The sequence below is a fragment of the Oncorhynchus keta genome, chromosome 21 (genome assembly GCF_023373465.1).
Source record: "Oncorhynchus keta strain PuntledgeMale-10-30-2019 chromosome 21, Oket_V2, whole genome shotgun sequence".
In the NCBI taxonomy this organism is placed as follows: domain Eukaryota; kingdom Metazoa; phylum Chordata; class Actinopteri; order Salmoniformes; family Salmonidae; genus Oncorhynchus; species Oncorhynchus keta.
In genome coordinates this window covers 9,016,038-9,038,136 of record NC_068441.1, presented here as the reverse complement: position 1 = coordinate 9,038,136, position 22,099 = coordinate 9,016,038, and the positions used below count along the sequence as shown (strand labels likewise).

The window sequence follows — 22,099 nt, the reverse complement described above, 5'->3', positions numbered from 1 at the left end:
CCTGCAATATCAGTTATGTTATACTGACAGACAATATTTTGACAGTTTTGGAAACTTTAGAGTGTTTTCTAGCCTAATCTGACAATTATATGCATATTCTAGTTTCTGCGCCTGAGCAATAGGCAGTTTTATTTGGATACGTTTTTCATCCAAACATCAAACTTCTGCCCCCTAGACTCTACAGGTTAAACAGCATGACCATTACACAGGTGCACCTTGTAGTGGGGAAAACAAAAGGCCACTTTAAAATGTGCAGTTTTGCCACACAACACAATGCCACAGATGTCTCTAGTTGAGGGAGCATGCAATTGGCATGCTGACTGCATGAATGTCCACCAGAGCTGTTGCCGGATAATTTAATGTTAATTTCTCTACCATATGCTGCCTCCAACGTAGGTTTTAGAGAATTTGGCAATATGTCCAACCAGCCTCAAAACCGCAGACCACGTGTAACCACGCCAGCACAGGACCTCCACATCCGGCTTCTTCACCTGCGGGATCGTCTGAGACCAGCCACACGGACAGCTGATGAAACTGTGGGATTGCACAACTGAAGAATTTCTGTACAAACTGTCAGAAACCGTCTCAGTGAAGCTCATCTGCAGGCTCGTCGTCCTCACCTGGGTCTTGACATGACTGCAGTTTGGCGTTGTAACCGACATAAGTGGGCAATTTCCTCACCTTCGATGGCCATTGGCACGATGGAGAAGTGTGCTCTTCATGGATGAATCCCAGTATCAACTGTCCTGGGAAGATGTGAGCGGTTTGTTGATGTCAGCGTTGTGAAAAGAGGGCCCCATGGTGGAGGTGGGGTTATGGTATGGGCAGGCATAAGCTACGGGCAACGAACACAATTGCATTTATCTATGGCAATTTGAACACACAAAGATACAGTGATGAGATCCTGAGGCCCATTGTCGTGCCAGTAATCCGCCACCATCACCTCATGTTTGAGCATATTAACGCACGGCCCCATGTCGCAAGGATCTGTACACAATTCCTGGAAGCCGAAAATGTCCCAGTCCTTCCAGACACCCATTGAGCATGTTTGGGATGCTCTGGACCGACGTGAACGACAGCGTGTTCCAGTTCCCCCCAATATCCAGCAACTTCGGACAGCCATTGAAGAGGAGTGGGACCACATTCTACAGGCCAATAACCAAACTGATCAACTCTACGCAAAGGAGATGTGTTGCGCTGCATGAGGAAAATGGTGGTCACACCAGAAACTTACTTGGATTTTCTGATTCACGCCCCTACTTCTTTAGGTATGTGTGATCAACAGATTCATATCTGTATACCCAGTCATGTGAAATCCATAGATGAAGTATCCCCCCTGAGTCAATACACGTTAGAAACACCATTGGCAGCGATTACAGCTGTGAGTCTTTTGGGGTAAGTCTAAGAGCTTTGCACACCTGGATTGTAAGATATTTTCCCATTATTCTTTTTTTAATTCTTCAAGCTCTGTCAAATTGGTTGTTGATCATTGCTAGAAAGCCATTTTCAAGTTTTCCCATCGATTTTCAAGACAATCAAAACTGTAAATAGGCCACTCAGGAAAATTCAATGTCGTCTTGGTAATCAACTTCAGCGTATGGTTGAAGTCGGAAGTGTACATACACCTTAGCCAAATACATTTAAACTCAGTTTTTCACCATTACTGACATTTAATAAAGTAAAGAATTCACTGTCTTAGGTCAGTTAGGATCACCACTTTATTTTAAGAATGTGAAATGTCAGAATAATAGTAGAGAGAAAGATTTATTTATTTAAATCACATTCCCAGTGGGTCAGAAGTTTACATACACTCAATTTAGTATTTGATAGCATTGCTTTTAAATAGTTTAATTTGGGTCAAACATTTCAGGTAGCCGTCCACAAGCTTCCCACAATAAGTTGGGTGAATTTGGGCCCATTCATCCTGAAATATCTGGTGTAACCGAGTCAGGTTTGTAGGCCTCCTTGCTCGCACATGCTTTTTCAGTTCTGCCCACAACTTTTCTATGGGGTTGAGGTCAGGGCTTTGTGATGGCCACTCCAATACCTTGACTTTGTTGTCTTTATGCAATTTTGCCACAACTTTGAAGTATGCTTGGGGTCATTGTCCATTTGGAAGACCCATTTGTGAAGCATTAACTTCCTGACTGATGTCTTGAGATGTTGCATCAATATGTCCACATAACTTCCCTGCCTCATGATGGCATCTATTTTGTGAAGTGCACCAGTCCCTCCTGCAGCAAAGCACCCCCACAACATGATGCTGCCACCACTGTGCTTCACGGTTGGGATGGTGTTCCTCGGCTTGCAAGCGTTCCCCTTTGTCCTCCAAACATAACAATGGTCATGATGGCCAAACAGTTGTATTTTTATTTCATCAGACCAGAGGACATTTCTCAAAAAAGTACCATCTTTGTCCCCTTGTGCTGTTGCAAACTGTAGTCTGGCTTTTTTTATGGCGGTTTTGGAGCAGTGGCTTCTTCCTTGCTAAGCGGCCTTTCAGATTATGTCGATATAGGACTCGTTTTACTGTGGATTTAGATACCTTTGTACCCGTTTCCTCCAGCATCTTCACAAGGTCCTTTGCTGTTGTTCTGGGATTAATTTGCACTTTTCGCAGCAAAGTACGTTCATCTCTAGGAGACAGAACGAGTCTCCTTCCTGAGCGGTATGACGGCTGCGTGGTCCCATGTTGTTTATACTTGCGTACTATTGTTTGTACAGATAAAAGTGGTACCTTCAGGCGTTTAGAAATTGCTCCCAAGGATGAACCAGACTTGTGGAGGTCTACAATTTTTTGAGGTCTTGGCTGATTTCTTTTGATTTTAAAATGATGTCAAGCAAAGAGGCACTGAGTTTAAAGATAGGCCTTGAAATACATCCACAGGTACACCTCCAATTGACTCAAATGTTGTCAATCAGAAGCTTCTAAAACCATGACATCATTTTCTGGAGTTTTCCAAGCTGTTTAAAGGCCCCAGTCAATTTAGTGTACAGTATGTAAACTTATGACCCACTAGAATTGTGATACAGTGAATTATAAGTGAAATGATCTGTCTGTAAACAATTGCTGGAAAAATTACTTGTGTCATACACAAAGTAGAAGTCCTAACCGACTTGCCAAAACTATAGTTTGTTAGCAAGAAATTTGTGGAGTTTTAATGACTCCAACCTAAGTGTATGTAAACTTCCGGCTTCAACTGTATATTAGGTCTCGTGTTTTAGGTTATTGTCCTGCTGAAAGGTGAATTTGTCTCCAAGTGTCCGATGGACAGAAGACTGAGCCAGGTTCTCCTCTAGGATTTTGCCTGTGCTTAGCTGTATTCAGTTTCTTTTTTATCCCGCCCAACAAACAATGCCTGTATCTTTGTAGTGACTGGGTGTACTGATACACTATCTAAAGCCCAATTCATAACTTTATCACGATCAACGGGATATTCAGTGTCATTTTTTTCCTTTACTAATCTACCAATTGGTGCCCTTCTTTACAAGGCATTGTAAAAATCTCCCTGGTCTTTGTTGTTGAATCTGTGCTTAAAAATCGCATTTAGGGACCTTACAGATTTTGGGAGGTATTGAGATGGGGTTGTCATTCCAAAATCATAGTCAACCACTATTATTGAACACAGAATGAGTCCATGCAACTTACGTGATTTGTGAAGCAAATTTATACTCCAGAACTTATTTAGGCTTGGTAGAACAAAGAGGTGGAATACTTATTGACTCAAGACATTTCAGCTTTTCCACTTTGACATTATGGGGTATTGGGTGTAGATCAGTGACACAAAATCTTAATTTAATAAATGTTCAAATCAGGCTGTAACACAACAAAATATAGAAAAAGTCAAAGGGGTGTGGATATTTCTGAAGGCACTGTATACAATGTTCCGATCTGATAGCTGACAATCAAACGGTCCTGTAGTTCTTAGCAGATTATAACTGCTGCCCATGAACATGCACTGTATATAACTTTCACCGCACCGCTGGGTGTGTGTGTGTGTGTGTGTGTGTGTGTGTGTGTGTGTGTGTGTGTGTGTGTGTGTGTGTGTGTGTGTGTGTGTGTGTGTGTGTGTGTGTGTGTGTGTGTGTGTGTGTGTGTGCGTGAATGAGGTGATGTCTGTGAAAATCCCTGGCGAACACCCAGCCTGACATCCGATTACCCCCAGCTTCGTTAGGGGCTTCTGGGAGCCGAGTCGGAGGAAGTTCACACCACAGATAAAAGGGCCGTTTGATCAGGGCCCCAGGCCTCGGCCGTCAGCTTTCCCTAATGTACACACTTACATAAATATTGACCAGCTTTTGAGAACCATGTAAGTTGTTCTGGGGGAGAAAAGGGAGAGTGATAGACGAAACATGCTCCATGGACTACCCTTAGTCTTTGAACATGTTTGAAAGTGTTGACAATCGCCATTTGATGAATGGCCCAATCTTCAAAGAGATCTGTCCATAATGAAAATGTTTGTCGCAAACCATCGTGTTCTCAGTGTAGTAATGGAAGTAACAACTAACTAATTAGCCTTATGAAATAAAGTCGCTGATGAGTTTATGAACAAGGAAAGCAATGCATTAATTTTAAACATATTTTAAAAGTTGTTTTGTTTTCAAAAGCTGGGTTCACAAAAACGTGTATACAGTGCATTCAGAAAGTATTCAGACCCCTTTACTTTTTCTACAATTTGTTACATTACAGCCTTCTAAAATTGATTAAATATGATTTTTTTCCCCCTATAATTGATTAAATAATGATGAATGTATTAAAAATGAAGCAATTAAATATCACCTTTACATAAGTATTCAGACCCAGCAATTACAGCCTCAACTCTTCTTGGGTATGAAGCTACAAGCTTCGCACACCTGTTTTTTGGGGAGTTTCTCCCATTCTTCTCTGCAGATCCTCTCAAGCTCTGTCAGGTTGGATGGGGAGAGTCGCTGCACAGCTATGTTCAGGTCTCTCCAGAGATGTTCGATCGGATTCAAGTCCGGGCTCTGGCTGGGCCACTCAAGGACATTCCGAGACTTGTCCCGAAGCCACTCCTGCATTGTCTTGGCTGTGTGCTTAGGGTCGTTGTCCTGTTGGAACTTCAAACTTTGCCCCAGTCTGAATTCCTGAGCACTCTGGGGCAGGTTTTCATCAAAGATCGCTCTGTACTTTGCTCCGTTCATCTTTTCCTCGACCCTGACTAGTCTCTCAGTCCCTGCCGCTGAAAAACATCCCCACAGCATGATGCTGCCACCACCATGCTTCACAGTAGGGATGGTGACAGGTTTCCTCCAGACGTGGCGCTTGGCATTCAGGCCAAAGAGATCAATCTTGGTTTTATCAGACCAGTGGGCTGTCATGTGCCTTTTACTGAGGAGTGGCTTCCGTCTGGCTACTCTACCATAAAGGCCTGATTGGTAGAATGCTGCAGAGATGGTTGTCCTTTTGGAAGGTTCTCCCATCTCCACAGAGGAACTCTGGAACTTTGTCAGAGTGACCATCGGGTTCTTGGTCACCTCCCTGACCAAGGCCCTTCTTCCCCTTCTTCAACTTTGGGACCTTATATAGACAGGTGTGTGCCTTTCCAAATCATGTCCAATCAATTGAATTTAGCACAGGTGGACTCCAATAAAGTTGTAGAAACATCAAGGATGATCAATGGATGCAGGATGCACCTGGAGGTCAATTTCAAATCTCATAGCAAAGGGTCTGAATACTTTGTTTTTCATTTTTAAATACATTTGCAAAAATGTTAAACTGTTTTTTGCTTTGTCATTATGGGGGATTGTGTGTAGATTGATAAGAAACATATTTTTGAAATCCATTTCAGAATAAGGCTGTAACGTAACAAAACGTGGAAAAAGGGAAGTGTTCTGAACACTTCCCGAATGCACTGTATATTTGTCTTAAACCTGCCTGCTGACTATCTGACAAATGAAGTCGTGTTCAATAAACACACAGTGTGGATAAAGCAAGCCCTGTTACATGCAGAGTGATGTTCTTACCCAGGGAATGTTTTATAGCAACATTCGCTGAGGAAGAGCTTCGGGAAGGAAGGCAACTGTGGAAAAAAGGTCAACTTGGTAATGATTTCAACAAAGATCGGCAAGCACGGCACATTTGGTTCAGATCAGTGGGGTCAAGACCCATACAAGGTTTATTTTGACTTTTACACGAAAATAACCAAGGGACTCCGTTTCTCCTGTGATAGACATTAACGATCTGGAACCACTTCTCTGCCGACTAGATTAAGTGAAAATAACAGTGACTTTCATAATGCCTGAATTGTGAAATTGTGAACATTTCCTATTTACTGTTTGAGTTTGTTGGGTTTTTTAAAGGCGGAAATGTTCCTTATTGAAAGATGATGAAATGCATTCTGGAGCACCAGGGAATTCCTGTCCTGTGATTGTGGCTGGCTTTGTCTGCTGCTTGTAGGTAAGGGACTGGTAAGAGGTCCAGGAGAAAACAGAGAAAAGCTGACATTGTTATCTTTATAACATAGCTTTATGTACAACATGTGGCCAAACATGTGCTTCTCATTTTCATAGCTAGCTTTAGCACAAGGTGTTCTCGTTTCTAAATATTACTGCAGCCATTGATTCCAAGATTTTTCTAAAAATATTTTTCTAAAAATCTTTCAAGTTATAGAAAACATAACAATTCAAGAAAGGCGAAGCGAGAGAGAAGCTCCGATTCCCTCTGGCTGTGTGCGACTGCTTGAGCTTGTTGAGCATGCAGGGTAGGTTGGCTTGGCTGGAGTCACTAGCTCGCAAACACATGGCTGTTACATTGTGTTTGCCTGTGTTGTTTGAGGAGAGCAGAGCTCCCCAGGCTCTAGTGTGACGGTTGAATAGGTTGCAGGCCACAGAGGTACTGTTCACTGTTCATGCTGCACACACTCAAACTCTCCCAAATCAGATAAAGGCCATGCCTGGATATGCCAAGGGACAGCTGGGAGAGGACTTACATTTCTTTGGCTCAGTGTCAAGGAATTTGAGTGTAGAACACAAAAAGTACGCAGACTGGTCTGCCTGTTCTGTAACGTTCACCTGAGACACCTTCCTTCTCAAAAACCCACGACTCCCGAGTCACTTTGGCTAACTATTCCACATCTATTTAGACACGCATGGCCTCTCATGACAGACACAAATAAATGTTGTCATATTTCCCAGCTAATAAACATTGAGCCAGGTCTGGTTGTTATTGTAGGAGGGTCATAAGCCCCAAAATAAAAGGGCCTTGTGTAAGATCCGGTGTAGTGTGTGTGAAAGCCTAGCCTAGCCCAGCCCAGGCAGGCATGCAGCATGCCTTAGCAGAGAGACAGCAGCTGCTGGCCTGATATAGCACGGCTGGAGAGGAGCACAGAGTAGGGGGGGCAGGCAGACGGTTAAAATATGTTGTGTTCCTTCAGCCTCTCTTTTTCTCTGAACCCACTCTGACCCAACCTACAGGGACTTCGGAATGTATTCAGACCCCTTGACTTTAAAAAAAAACATTTTGTTAGGTTACGGCCTTATTCTCAAATTGATTAAATCGTTTTTTTCCCTCAGTTACACACAATACCCCATAACGACAAAGCAATTTATTTTTATTGATGATGTTTGATTGGGTTCTAGTCCAGGCTCTGGCTGGGCCACTCAAGGACATTCAGAGACTTGTCCTGAAGCCACTCCTACGTTGTCTTAGCTCTGTGCTTAGTGTCGTGGTCCTGTTGGAAGGTGAACATTTGCCCCAGTCTGAAGTACTGAGTGCTCTGGAGCAGCTTCGTTCAGCTTTCCCTCGACCCTGACTAGTCTCCCAGTCCCTGCCGCGAAAAATCATCTCCACAGCATGATGCTGCCACTACCATGCTTCACCATAGGGATGGTGCCAGGTTTCGTCCAGACATGGCGCTTGCCATTCAGGCCAAAGTGTTCAATCTTGGTTTCATCAGACCAGATAGAAGGTTCTCCCATCTCCACAGAGCAAATATCAGTGTGACCATCAGGTTCTTGGTCACCTTCCTTTGCTATGACAAGCATAGACAACTGTGGGACCTCATATAGACAGGCGTGTGCCTTTCCAAATCATGTCCAATCAATTGAATTTACCACAGGTGGACTCCAAGCAAGTTGTAGAAACATCTCAAGCATGATCAATGGAAACAAGACGCACCTGAGCTCAATTTCGAGTCTCCTAGCAAAGGATCTAAATGCTTTGTCAATTTGGGGTATTGTGTATAGATTGATGAGGAACATTTGTTATTTTAATCAATTTTATTTTTAAAAAGCCACGGGGTCTGAGTACTTTCCAAAAGCACTGTATTTACCCAAGGCCAGAGGAACAGGGAGGATTTAAATGTTTCTACTTATCTCTACTTGACAGTTATGACAGCAGAAACAGTGACATTAGACATGGACACAGAGGTGCAAATTCTCTTTATTAGCTTTTCTTCTAACAATACAGTGAATGTCTGCTTTCTCAATCCTTGATTTCAACTGCTGGAATACAAACAGAAGTACCTAGTATACGTAACACTACTCATGTCCTAAATTCATCTTCCTGCTTAATAAAGTGAGGATTTTGAATCCTGTCAAGGTGATGACATGTACACTTTGCACGGCCTCGTTCCACTTGATCTACATCACAACTTCAGCTGGGCATGGCATGAGCTCCTCCCAAATCATATTTTCCTTGTTGTTTCTTCCCGCTTCTAATCTTTCTTAACCCTGAGAGTACGTGTCCCGACAGAATAAGGCTAGATGACGGCATCTGATACAAAAACAAGATATCTGGCATCAACCTATATGGACGTTGGCAAGACTCTGACCTTGTGCTTAGCTATGCTAGTTAGTCAGGGAGGAGAGGAATAGCAAGATAAAGAGAAATATAGACAGAAAGAGAAAAGAAACGAGTGAGACGCACACACACACGCAAACGGACTCCTTCAGCAGTCCAGAAAGGAGCACTTTGTTGTCAGACTGCCGGAGGAGCTGTCAGTAACTGAAGTCCCTCTGCAGATGTGGGGAGGTTTATTCAACATAACTTGCATTGTCCAACAACAGGACACTCCCTAAATCTATCCTTCTGTTGGCTGTCGCCCCCTCCACATGCCCACCCTACTCTCCCGGGGTGATAAACAACGCCCCTTTGCCTGAGGTCTGTTTCATCTCTGACCCTGGCTCTCTGTGTCTCTGCTCAGAGTTCGACTCCAGCTCTGAAACATCCTGCAGTGAGTGCAGGGCATGGGGTCTGAGTGTATTAGACACCACTGTCTTGAGACTCAGTGGGAACCCAGACAGATAGTTTCAGGTTGCACTCAAGACTCTCACCAAAGCCCATGTAATCGGTGTCTACTCACCGCAGGAGAATAACATATAGTGTTAACCTTTCTTCGAGGTAGAAAAGTATTTCAAAGAGTCCTTTCTCCATTGCTTCCACTGCTTCGGTCTCCTCAGAAAATAGCATAGCAGATTGTAAACGGAGAATGGATTCATGAACATGTCAGTAAAAGAAAAAGACGTCTTTAAAAAGTGAACCTGAGCGGGCTTTGCTTGCAGTGTCTTGGCTGATGGACAGAAGGTGCAAAACGTAGCAGTTTAGTCCACAATGGCTCATTGTCCAGCTAGAGCAGGCATGGCGTTAAACAATGTGCTTCAATTACACCGCCTTATTTTCCCCTTCTTCATTTCCTGAACTATCCTGCCTCTCAGCTCTACACTACTGTTTTCATAGGATGGCAAAGGGGGGAAAAAAGAATCATTTTCAAGTTCGGAGGGAGCACTTCACTCATGGGGATATCGGGAAACCACCTGCACATATCAATCACATATCTGGCCTCGTGCTCGGTCTCTTTCAAACTCACAGCAGGGAAATTAGAGTTTTTATGGAAAAATGTGATGGGAACTAAAGGAATACACCGTGTATGGCTACCTCTGTAGCCCATGCTTTTTTGAATGGTCCTATATGTCCCGATATGAGGGCTAATGAAAGCTTCCCAGTTGGTGGAGGAGGGGCGGTAAAGGCAACTTTATTGACACCCTGACCTTGACACACTGCTCTGCTCTCCACTCGGTGGTCTCCTTGCGTCTCGCCATCTGGCCCAAGAGTTATTTTCTCTGCCTTAGCACTATCATGTGTTGTAATCTAAAGGAATTTATATATTTTTTTCAACTGCAGAGCAGGAGTGCGAGTGTCTATATGCGTGTGAAATAGATGGGTAGTGACGTGAGATGGGACCGACTTTATAGATTCTATGAGAGAGAAGTCATACTGTTTCACACACTAAATCAAGTTAGGAAAGGAACGTATAGGGCTGCGTTCTTTTGTGCCGAGCACAGATTCAGTAAATGTGTCGCTTCACCATTTCGGTGCCTGTTGAGAAGTGTGAAAACTTCTGATTTCACCTCATTTTAAGATTCTGTCAAAAAGAGCACATGTTCAACTTCAGAAAAAAAAAGTTTTCCCATCTGAAGAGGTTCAATAACATAACGACAGTAGTAAGTTCCAAATAAAGTAACAGGGTTGACCGTAGTAACAGGGTTGACCGTAGTAACAGGGTTGACCGTAGTAACAGGGTTGACCGTAGTAACAGGGTTGACCGTAGTAACAGGGTTGACCGTAGTAACAGGGTTGACCGTAACAGGGTTGACCGTAACAGGGTTGACCGTAACAGGGTTGACGGTTTTATCTTAAAATCAGCCATAAATCCCCTTCTGACAGGGGGAATGGAAGCTTGTTGTGTGCAATAGGAAGGGGAAATTCTGGCTAACAATTAAAAAACTGTGATTGTTTTCAATATAAATGGTCTAAAAAGAAACAAAAATAGCTTTTTAGCTTGGGTAACTTATCAAGCAAGAATTTAGCTAGGACTGTCTGGGAGTGGTCTGAGTTGGGAGTGGAACATTTAAAATGAGCTGTTATCGGCAGTGAGGTTTGGATCTCTCTTTCTTATTGGTCTATTAACTAATTTACCGCCTGGTGAGGCAGGCCAAAACTCCATCCCAACAATACAAGCTGAGATTTCAGGCAGTCGTTTCAAACAGCTCTTGCACTAAAAGGGCATTATCATGGAATAATACTGTGTAATTATGAACAACTTCATAGTGTGGAAACATGTATATAAAAACACAGGAAATCATGTTTTTGAGTGCACTGGACCGAAAAAAAAATGTCTAGCCTATCTATGGATAACAGGGTTGATGTGTTATGCTCGACCCACTCAGTTTTCCACCATAAAACACCAGAAAATGGCTGAAACGAGTAGAACCAGCTCACCTGTTTTTACACTGTGATTTGACTATGAATGTTTCTTTTATAAAAAAAAAATGTTTAACTAATATTTTTACCATATTACAACGAGATAACTCTTTTATTCATATTGAAAATATGATTTATTCAATTCTCCATGTGGTCTACATCAAAGGGCACTTTATTTAATATATTTAATATAACACCCTTTTAATTCTATATTCGTGCACATTTTCTACTTAAAGTATCAAAGGGGCGCAAAAGGCACTCATTTTGTAAAACAACCCAAATAATGAGCCAAGTGAGATTGAACATCTTTTGTGCTTTGTACATCCATTTGAAACAGCAGATGACGCATCGAGAAACACTTTTCTGTGACACTCTTGTAGCTTTAACCAACACTGCAGCTTTGATAGTTAGTAGTTGATGTAACCCATGCTTTTACACCTGCATTGTTTGCTGTTTGGGGTTTTAGGCTGGGTTTCTGTACAGCACTTTGAGATATCAGCTGATGTACGAAGGGCTATATAAATAAATTTGATTAGATTTGATTTGATGTAACCCAACTCAGCAACACAGACCATTTAAACACATGACTGTGGTTTTGCTTAAATTATGTTCCCCCACATCTTGTAATGAAAAACAGATATGTTTCTTGATTAAAGGTGTAATCTGCAGATCAAACAATAACAAAGCCTAGGCGGACCCCACCACTGTTTTGGTAAAAAGCTACGGGATGGGGCTAGAGAAATGTAACCACTTTCATATTCATTTATAGAGCTATGAATACAAAGACTGACCATCTGTGATGTCAAAATTATAGTTTTAATCATGTTTTGAGGCTGTTAGTTTACAATTACAGTGGCAAGAAAAAGTATGTGAACCCTTTGGAAATAACTGGATTTCTGCATATATTGGTCATAAGTTTTGATCTGTTCTTCATCTAGGTCACAACAGACAAAACACAGTCTGCTTAAACTAATAACACACGTAATTATACGTTTTCATGTCTTTATTGAACACACCGTGTAAACATTCAGAGTGCAGGGTGGGAAAAGTATGTGAACCCTTGGATTTAATAACTGGTTGACCCTCCTTTGGCAGCAATAACCTCAACCAAACATTTTATGTAGTTGCGGATCAGACCTGCACAAAGGGCAGGAGGAATTTTGGACCATTCCTCTTAACAAAACTCTTTCAGTTCAGCAATATTCTTGGGTGTCTGGTGTGAACTGCTCTCGAAGTCATGCCACAGCATCTCAAATCGGGTTGAGGTCAGGACTCTTGACTGGCGCATTTTCTTCTGTTGTTGATTTACTTCTGTGTTTTGGGTCGTTGTCCTGTTGCGTCACACAACTTCTGTTGAGCTTCAATTGGCGGACAGATAGCTTAACATTCTCCTGCAAAATATCTCAATAAACTTGGGAATTCATTTTTCTGTCAATGACAGCAAGCTGTCCAGGCACTGAGGCAGCCACAAACCACGACCCTCCCTCCACCATACTTTACAGTTAGGATGAGGTTTTGATGTTGGTGTGCTGTGCCTTTTTTTTTTTTCCACCACACAGTGTTGTGTGTTCCTTCCATACTACTCAACTATAGTATCATCTGTCCACAGAATATGTTGCCAGTAGCCCCTGTGGAACATCCAGGTGCACTTTTGCAAACTTTAGACTCTTTCTGGACAGCAGAGGGTTCTTCCATGGTGTCCTCCCATGAACACCATTCTTGTTTAGTGTTTTACGTATCGTTGACTCATGATAGATTTTAGCATGTTCCAGAGATTTCTGTAAGTCTTTAGCTGACACTCTAGGATTCTTCTTAACCTCATTGAGCATTCGGCACTGTGCTCTTGCAGTCATCGCAACCGTGCTGAATTCTAAATTTATAGACAATTTGTCTTACCGTGGACTGATGAACATCAAGGCTTTTAGAGTTACAGTTGAAGTCGGAAGTTTACATACACCTTATCCAAATACATTTAAACTCAGCTTCACAATTGCTGAAAATGTAATCCTAGTAAAAATGATGTCTTGGGTCAGTTAGGATCATCACATTCTAATCATGTGAAATGTCAGAATAATAGTAGAGAGAATGATTTCTTTCAGCTTTTATTTCTTTCATCACATTCCCAGTGAGTCAGAAATGTCTTCATGGTTGGGATGGTGATCTTCAGCTTGCAAGCCTCCCCCTGTCCTCCAAACATAACGATGGTCATTATGGCCAAACAGTTGTATTTTTATTTCATCAGACCAGAGGACATTTCTCCAAAAAGTACAATCTTTGTCCTCATGTGCATTTGCAAACTGTAGTCTGGCTTTTTATGGAGGTTTTAGAGCAGTGGCTTCTTCCTTGCTGAGCGGCCGTTCAGGTTTTGTTGATATAGGACTCATTTTACTGTGGATATAGATACCTTTGTAACGGTTTCCTCCAGCATCTTCACAAGGTCCTTTGCTGTTGTTTTGGGATTGATTTGCACTTTTCGCACCAAAATACGTTCATCTCTAGGAGGCGGAACGCATCTTCTTCCTGAGCAGTATGACGGCTGCGTGTTCCCACAGTGTTTATACTTGCATACTATTGTTTATACAGATGAACATGGTACCTTCAGGCGTTCGGAAATTGCTCCCAAGGATGAACCAGACTTGTGGAGGTCTACAATTTGAGGTCTTGGCTGATTTATTTTTATTTTCCCATGATGTCAAGCAGAGGCATCGAGTTTGAAGGTAGGCCTTGAAATACATCCACAGGTACACCTCCAATTGACTCAGATTATGTCAATTAGCCTATCAGACGCTTCTAAAGCCATGATACCATTTTCTGGAATTGTCCAAGCTGTTTAAAGGCACAGTCAACTTAGTGTATGTAAACTTCTGAGACACTGGAATAATTTGTCTATAAACAATTGTTGGAAAAATTACTTGTGTCATGCACAATGTGTCCTAGGGCTTCACATACTTTTCCAACCTACACTGTGAATGTTTAAATGAGGTATTCAGTATAGACAAAATACAATAATTTGTGTGTTATTAGTTTAAGCACACTGTGTTTGTCTATTGTTGTGCTTTAGATGAAGATCAGATCAAGTTATATGACCAATTTATGCAGAAATTCTGGTAATTACAAAGGGTTAACATACTTTTTCTAGCCACTGTACATTGTTTACAAATAATTTGGTAAAATAAGCTTATATTTTTAGTTCTGATGGGGTACGACAGTTGATGAGGCATTTCTAAGTTATATTCTTTAAGAATCAAATGGGTAAATATCATTAATTTAAACATGAGAGAGAGGAGAGAGGAGAGAGAAAGCTGAAAAGTTCTACTCTTCATTGATTGTGAAGGCATACAGAAGAGACATGAGTGGAGGAAGTAGGTATTTGTGTGTGTGAGTTCCTCAACCTCTTCCTAGTTGTGGAAGTTCTGCCAATTTCTCTCTAAAGAAAAAGGTTTAATTCAGACAGAAAGGTACCACTTGAAAGCGAAACATCCCTCTCAAGGGAGAGAGAGAAAGGAAAGACCAGCGTAATGCGTAACGAACCAAGCTGACGAACATCGTTTTTCTCTTCGCACATTTGCATCAGAAAGGTGCGCAGCAGCCGCCCGGTTACACTTTTCTTGCCAAGTCAAAGGGCGTCCATCTACAAACCCTCTTGAAAAAAAAAAGGCTCACGAGAGGATGGGAGCATTAGAATTCTAAAGCGGCCCGTGTTGTCAGGATTAGCGAATGGAAGAAGGTGTTGTACAATGGAGGCCAGGCTGCCACCACGAAGCCTTGAATTTGTGCTACATCAAAGCATCCTGGGATACCGTTCCAGCATCCAATGACACGTTGTGACCCGTCCACTGTCCAGACAGGCAACAGCCTATTGAGATGTTGGAGCAGGTGTCTCTTTGTGACGTACTGCAAATGGAGGAGCATTTTCTCTGCATGACTTGTACAGTAGTTTATTTGTTTCTAAAGAAACATGCAACGCGATGTTTTCTAATTAGCTCAGATATCACCCATCATCTGCAAGTCAGAAAAGGGAGAATTACCTGTAGCACAATGATACACGCTGTGTGTTCTTCTCCCTGAATAAAATCCAAAGACCCTTACAAAGCAAAACACTGTACAGTTACACACCCACTGGCACCTGGGAGAGCTTTGACTGTATTCCAATGGAAAAGTGAGTTTGAGTTACCAAGCAGTTTAGACAGAGGTCTGGCTGCAGTGCAGGTAGACAAAGACCTTTTATGGGGTGTTTGTTATATGTCACTCTGCAAGAAGGGTTTCCTGCCATGTATTTCAGCGTATACAGTATAGCTCAACATAACGTGTGTACCCGATTGAAAAGCACCGGTGAAAAATGGACTATTAATTCAACAGTCACAGGAGCTCGTAGTTTCCATTTGAAGAGAACACATTACATCCACTCGTATGCTTTATGATAGGAAATGAGACATCTGTAGAGCTGGAAATCTATACAGCCAGCTGAAGGGCCTGATGTTGGAACACGAAGTGACCGTTGAAATATTGAACAAACTTTGTTCAAATTCAAAGTATGGCTATTTCGATAGGAACAGCCACACACACACACAGTCTGAAGCCAACTTTAGAAGAAAGAAAAAAAATATCCAGGAAGTAAACCAGGAAAGTACTTCCATGTTTCACTACAATGCTGGACTGTGTCATAAAAACCTCCCAGTCCCAAGTATCTTAAGGAAAATATACTTCTCTTCTTCCATCTGTTAAACTCCATATTAGGAAAGCTCCATTCCCATAAAATTATGATTATTTTATAAATAAAACCCTACACCCAAACTTTCCACCCAAAACCACATGCATGTCAGCATTATGTGTGATTTATCCTAAAGTGTACAGCTGTGGGTTATGACAAGCAGCCTCTGTCCCATAATTGATTTTACTGCATGGAGCATTTCTTAAATCGCTGGTCCTCCCTGACTTTTGTAGTTCACATAATACACAGATGAAATCATAGAAACAACGGTGGTTCAGACTCTGGGCTTTTTGTTGTTGTTGTAAGGATATCAATCACAGTGAAACAAGCTGGAGAACAGTGGAGCGTGAAGCTGGCCGGTCCCTGCCGAGCCCACAGAGATCACTCAAGAGTGGGCAGTGATTAACGTGCTGCAGTCTTTACACATTTCAGAGGGCCACCAGGAGGAAATGCCGGGCCAATACAGCACAACAAAGGTCTGTTAATCAGCCTATTAGCATTTAATTGGGGGTAGTTAATTAGGGAGACAGTGGGCAGTCCACAGGGGGAGTCAGGGGCCGACAGGGAGAGCAACTGGTAACCTGAGCTTATTGTTACTGAGTCGCTTACACAATACCAATGATTAATTGGCAGGAAAATCATCCTTAATTACACCTGTCTATTTCTGCCCCCTAAACCTTTCAGGGGCCATAAATTAAAGGGAGTGGGCCCTATGAATAAAGAGAGAGAGCCGAGCCAACCTTTAACTAGACTGGTGTCGGAGCAAAGCAAACACATTTACAGTAGGCCAGACAGAGTGTCTCCATGAAAATCATCAACCGTCAGCTCTCCTTTGAGGAAGGACGCCGTTTAAACACAGTGGAAAATGCTATATTGTTTTTGTGTGTGGCATTGGCGTACAGTGGCGGTGCAGAAAAAGAGGAGCTGGCCGGCACCGCCGAGGAGCGAGTTCACCTCACACCCTCTCAGGGTTGTATATGTAATCACTCCACAGCTTCATAAAACCTCGCTCTCTTTTCCCTATGGAGAAGGGAAAACAAAGATGTGCCTTGTGACTGTTCCAGTCGGTGGCACTCACTGCTTAAACCACAAAGGCGGCCATTCTGTCCGTGTGTGCGCCCGGCACAGTGCAGCGGCCACCACCAGAAGCTGATTATGGCCTCTTTAAAAGTTGCATTTGATTTAATGTCCCTGCCTTAGCTTAGCCAGAGAGCCTCGGAATGTGCCTTCCTGTGCTGCTGAAACTGGCCTGCCTGCCGGGCCTGTAGACTAGAGCTCTTTAGTAGGGAGGGCCAAAGAGACTGGAGTATTGAGCAGGGAGCAAGGGCAAGAGAGAGCAATAGAGAAAACAGAGAAAAACACAGACAGCGAGAGAGAGAGAGGCCAATTGCACAGGGGCCTAAATTCAATAAAGGCCCTGACAAAGGCCTGCTTCTTGCCTCGGGATGCCAAACAACATGTGATCCCCTTAGGGAAATAACTGCCATTTCTGTTCCTCATAGCCTCCGGGTCAGAAATAACACATGGGAACTTGTGACTCAGCCTGTCCAAGATGCCATGTGCTGTGACAACTTATTAGTGACAGTGGGTACAGACCGCCCACACCATACTGGCATTCTGTCCCTCTGAGGGGAATGGAAGGAGAGGGGCCCTGGTTGGGAAAGGTCTAAATCTATCACAGACTCATGTACTGGAAGTACATCCAATTCGTTCACATTGAATACTGAATTAAAACAGTTAAGCTGTAATACAAAATGACGAATATCCTTAAATCCTTTTAACCCAAGTTCTAGAGGTTCACTCGTGATTGAAATACAATTTTAGATAACATACAAAAGAATAACTTTAAGATATTCAATATATGTTTCAAAAGGTGGTGTAGGTTTAAAAAATAACATTCGCAAACTACTCTCTTTGAGCAAAACTTTAAGAAAAAAGCTTAGAATATTTTTTCCGCAGAAACTTGGGCGATCACCATGTTTCCCTATAGGGTAGGGACAGGGCCACTTTGCAACAAGTGGGAACACAGCAGAGCAGAGCTGGTTTTCCCTCAAACTGTCCAAACATCGCTGTCCCCCTTGCCTGGCCTGCCCGGGAAGTGGGAGGAATGCTAACACCAAGACTTCAAACAGAATTAGGCCTCATCAACATGCATGCTTTGGTCGCCCCTCCACTCAACTCACATTTCTAATCAGCCATCTTCCACAGATGGCTGCCATTTAGCACCGGGAGGGTCTGGCTGGTGAGTCGTCACTAAAATAACTAGGGGGAGGTATGGGGTGTTAAGTGGTGCACTGTGGGTAACCTCACAGCTCAGTGGTCACAGGAAGATAAGGAGGGACTGCTCTGGTGTGGCCTGCAGAATTCCATACCTTAGACAAGGATGTCACCTCCTCCCTTCTCTAAGGACCAGGTCACAGAATTGACATGATGAATAGTGTCCAATCCTTCAACCAATCCTAATATGGGAATTTGTGGGGGTACAAAACGGCAGTCAGTAGGTATCCTAAGCTAAATGTTACATTGTCGTTTTTGCAATAGTCAGTCGTAGCAGTTAAAAATATTTCCATGAACTTATGATACACATTTCAAAGTCAATTTTTTTAAAAAGGGGAAGGGTGAGGGGTAAGTCAAATGCAATGAGGTTGATTGAGTCAAGAGGTAAATATAATATTATCATTGTCAAAATAGTGTTACTGCAGTACTGATGTGGTTGTAAACAGAGCCATTTTCCCACCACAGTCCTCCCCATGCACTTCCAAGCAGATTAGAAAAACCACAAGTCATTGCCTGAGAATAAATATTGTCATATGTTACGCCCGGTGTGTTTGTGTTGTGTAGAAACATATTGCATGCTATTTCGGTTCTATTCAGGGTGGCTAGTCAATGCATGTCTGTGGAGCCAAACTGTGAAGTCACTCTTCTAACAACAATAAACTCCATAATGCCCAAAGAAGAAAATCACATTCATTTCTGAAGAAAAAAATTACCTAAAGCACGTTCATTAAAATCAGTACCATATGACAGTGAGCTAAATAAAAACGCAGCTGATGACACCATAGAATGGACATTTACAAGAGATGTGGCCCAAAGTTGTGTTATTCCTGCTAAGCTCCATCTATCAGAACCTTGTCTTGAGCCTTCACTTCAAACACTACAGAAGAAACAGGGAGAGTCACCAAGCAAGTAAACACAACAGCGACACTAAACTGGACTCTGAACACTATTACTTTGACAGACTTGAGACGGGCTTTAGGATGACACCGTCAGCCCAGGGGGGATTCTTGACTAAAGCTTACATTGCTGCCACAATTAAAGGTAGACTTAGCGATGTAACGTAGATGCAGAAATTAAACAGTATAGCGGGTCAATTTCCGCAACAACAGAGCGTTGAACTGCGAGGCTCAACTTCTTTGCTGTTTTGGTTCCGTGGCTACCACGCTGTGACAGCGTGAAGGCAAACCGTGCACATGAGCAGATACCGTGTGAGAGCGAAGTGTTGCATCTCGCTCATTTCAATATCTCCGGCGCTGCTCGTGGCAACGTCATATCGAGTTTAACTTTAAATTTGGACACATTTCTGCTGGCAATAACATGTCCTCCAAGACTAGAACTGGCATCTCCTCAATGTCCGTTTATTTTTTAAAGTAGTTGTTGTTGTTCGCCCTCCATGACCTGAGTGTTTGCAGAGGATTTACAAGGTGACATTTACAACTGTAGTCTCAGGCTCAGCGTCCTCTTCCTGTTCTTGCACTTGGATTCCTTACAAAAACAACAACTCGATCCTGAGAGATCAGGCAGTCATTTTAGGATTGTGACATTGGTTTAGTCATTCAAACAAAGATGCTACGATTCAGCATAACATGTGAGACACGAGTAAATATCCTGCGCCATTTCCTGGAGACAAGAACCGCAAAGCACACATTTGTGTTCCATTTTTATTGGCTCTAACAATGCTTGCGTCCGTGTGGTGTCATACACACACACAGCCCATGTGTGGATTGTCAATGTGAAGAACTTATCAATGCCTCGGAGACTGGGGCAAGATGAAATGGGCAGGCAGATAGATAATATCCTTTTAACAGTTGCCCCCCCAAAAAGGAAGACATGCTTGAATGCCATTTCTTACTTCAACACAGCTCTCTCATTTCAAAGAGAAAGTGAAAACATTAGCTGAACTAAGTCCCCTTTCGAGTAGGTACATTACACTCTTCGCCCTATACCCAGCCCCGTGAGTTTAATTGAATCAAACCTATGTATTACAATTTCAGCTCGTGGAGACTGAGCAAAAGCAAACACTGCTCCAAGTTACAAGAACATGTCTGTGCTGAACAAGGAGGCATTCATGAGCAGATTCATCCCAGGCTGAAGTGTTAGCAGTGGTGCAGAGGAGGGACATCTGCCATGATCACACTCCTCCACTAAGAGTCTGTTAAGGAGGAACAATCCTGGATCATCATGGACATGTTACATCCATGTATACTTACTGGAACTAACACCTTCACAAGAGGAAGACCGAACACCACACTATGTGTGTTTGTAGTAGGGCTGGGAATTGCCAGGGACCTCACGATGCGGTATTATCATGATACTTCCCGTGCCGATACGATATGGATTGCGATTCTATATGGATTGTGATTCGATACTGTGATTTCGTTGCGATTCGACGTTCCAAACGTGTTTGCTCACCATACGTCTGCTGCAGAGGGACAAGAGAGCCATGAGAACTAGTTTTGATAAGTCATGGAAATGCATTTTTTTTTAAAGTGCGGAAAATGAATTGGCTCAGTGTTTAGAAAGTAGACGGAGAACAAGCAGGCACGGCCAACTAGCGCAAAAACAACATTGTGATATTGTCAAAAAAGATGCATCAAAAATAATATCCCGATAATTAACTGTATCGACCCCGCATCACTAGTTAGTATGTATGAAAGAAGTGACCCCAGTGCGTGTGCCTCCTCAGTTGAACTTGTTATTACGTCTTAGTTCCACATGTTTTGTAAATGGCTCCATTTACGCCAGCTGATCACCGCAGCTGGGCAAAAGGCACTGGAGCTTTTTTTTGTGGCGCATGAAATGAGTGGTGATCCACATGATGGGATTTTACTTTCATATGGTGTTCATTAAAAATAAAGAAGAAAAAAGCTTTGATTTTCAAAAGGCAATAGAAATGGGTTGGGGGTGAGGAGTAAACACTGAAGCTGTTGCGTCTCACACACCTGCGCGGGCCCAACTGTAAAGGGGATAGGGACAATGAAATCAGAATATTAAAACATGACATGTGACACCCATGTCCTGTTTGCTGTCAGGTCACGCAGTCCTTTGTTGAGAATCTGAGCAAAAATAAAAGGGGCATAGTACCACAAAAATATAAATGATGTGGATTTGGACAAATTACAGTCTTCAACTTTCACTTAGCCTACATAACAAAACGCCAGGAACTTAATAAAAATGTGCCACATCCACAAACAACCATTTAAACTGCATCACAGTGATTCCAACCTCAAAGTAGAGAAAAGCTGGAGCCATTTGAGCAGCACTTAAGAAAGAAAGAAACAGAAGACATGTGGGAGAGACGAGGCAGTACCTGGAAGGGTTCCGGTGGTGCAGGTTTAAAAATGCACGCTCCAGCTGTGCACGGCGCCCCACATAGCAGGATGAGGCTACTGTTGGTTTAGCCACACAGGGTTGGGAGTACAGTACACGGAACCGCCGGTGGGTTCTTGCTATTCATTTCCCCCCCCCCCCAATGAATCACTAGGTCCCACTGAGACTTCCATCACCCCAGGTAGGAAACACAACTGAACTGACTCAATTACACATCTCTCTTCAACCAGGGAAGAATCCGTATATGACAAGGTCATTTTTACAGCTTAGCTGTAACAAAGATGGCTGCTGAGAAACTTAAACCACCTCTGATATTAGATTCCCCCCCCCCTATCAAATGAAAAGCACCACGGGGATTCAGCAACGATATTTTTTATTTGGTTCTGTTTTGTTTAGTCACCCCACTCATCTTGAGAGAGCGTCACTGAATAGGGTCCCTAGTTCCATTCTCAATGTCCTCATTCTCTTAACGTTCTCCACCTTCCTCTCTGTGACTTCTCCCCCACTAAGTCAAAGACAATACAGAGACAAAAACACCAATGTGGGTCCAATGTCATCTT

At 42.7% G+C, this 22,099-nt stretch overlaps 1 protein-coding gene across 1 annotated transcript in view; it reads right to left on the bottom strand.

Moving 5' to 3' along the window:
- Positions 1 to 22,099, bottom strand: part of LOC118400069 (E3 ubiquitin-protein ligase PDZRN3-B-like) — a 125,952-nt gene that overhangs the window by 96,079 nt on the left and 7,774 nt on the right. The gene's annotated exons all lie outside the window — the stretch shown is intronic.